The 931-nt window shown below is 40.1% G+C and overlaps 1 non-coding gene across 1 annotated transcript; it reads left to right on the top strand.

Annotated features, from left to right (window-relative positions):
• Window positions 1-504: 504 nt before the first annotated feature.
• LOC117721158 (U7 small nuclear RNA) lies at window positions 505-565 on the top strand. The gene has a single exon (XR_004608417.1). It is a non-coding gene; the product is annotated as a U7 small nuclear RNA (small nuclear RNA).
• The last annotated feature ends 366 nt before the right edge of the window (window positions 566-931 follow it).

The raw sequence follows: 931 nt of genomic DNA, 5'->3' as shown, positions 1-931 counted from the left end.
TCCCAGGAAGCTAGAATGTATCTCTTTGATGCTGAGACCTTCAGGACAACCCTTAAGACTGTGGGAAAGAACTGTGAAAACATGAGTTCAAGAATACCCAAATCACTGTAGGAGCTCTCCATTGCAGGATTTCTCAACCATGCAAAGAATGCAATGTGAATTGTATGAGGGCCATCATTAACTTGAAAGAACAGAGACAGCTACACTAATTAACTAGCTTGTCAGAAAGATATAAGGAAGGAGTTAAAGAGATTTAGGGAATAATGATCTCAGGACAAGAGCCCACCCAGCTAAGTTTATTGTTTGTGCTTATAAAGACAGGCAGATCTCTGAGTTCATTTGCTATGTTTAAAAAAAAGTACTTACTTTTCTAAGAATCAAGAGGCTAAGGCCGTAAAATGCTGATTCATGGGATAATCAAAAGAGAAGCCAGGGAAAATGTATTTAATTAATGTAAATAAAAGACTGGGCTTTGGTCTGCAATAGATGAACTCTCTGGAGAACAAATGTAGTTCTTTTTTGGAATTTGTCTAGCAGGTTTTCTGACTTTGGTTGGAAAACAAAAAAGGTACTTAGACATCTGACACAGCTCTTTTAGAATTTTTCTTGCAAGTTTTCTGACCAAAGTTAAAAAAAAAAAAAAAAAAAGAGCTACTTAGAGATCTATCTTGAACAGAGGGCTGTCTTGAGAGCTACCGGGAGCAGACTACAGAGCTGTCAGCTTGCACCCCGTCATTGACTTTGAGTTGTTTCTTCTGCCACTCCCTACCACCCCTTCCTTAGGATGCCCTCTCCAAGCCAAGGCTGGTTCTTGCTACTCAGAGTTGGTACAGAACAAACCCAGTCAGCAAATTCTCAGCACAAAGAAGATTTTATTACCTGGGAGGAGACAAGGGGGGTGAGTTGCCTCTAAGTTAGGCAACAATAGCAG

The sequence above is a fragment of the Arvicanthis niloticus genome, chromosome 15 (assembly GCF_011762505.2).
Source record: "Arvicanthis niloticus isolate mArvNil1 chromosome 15, mArvNil1.pat.X, whole genome shotgun sequence".
NCBI lineage: Eukaryota > Metazoa > Chordata > Mammalia > Rodentia > Muridae > Arvicanthis > Arvicanthis niloticus.
This window is presented reverse-complemented; position numbering and strand designations above follow the sequence as displayed.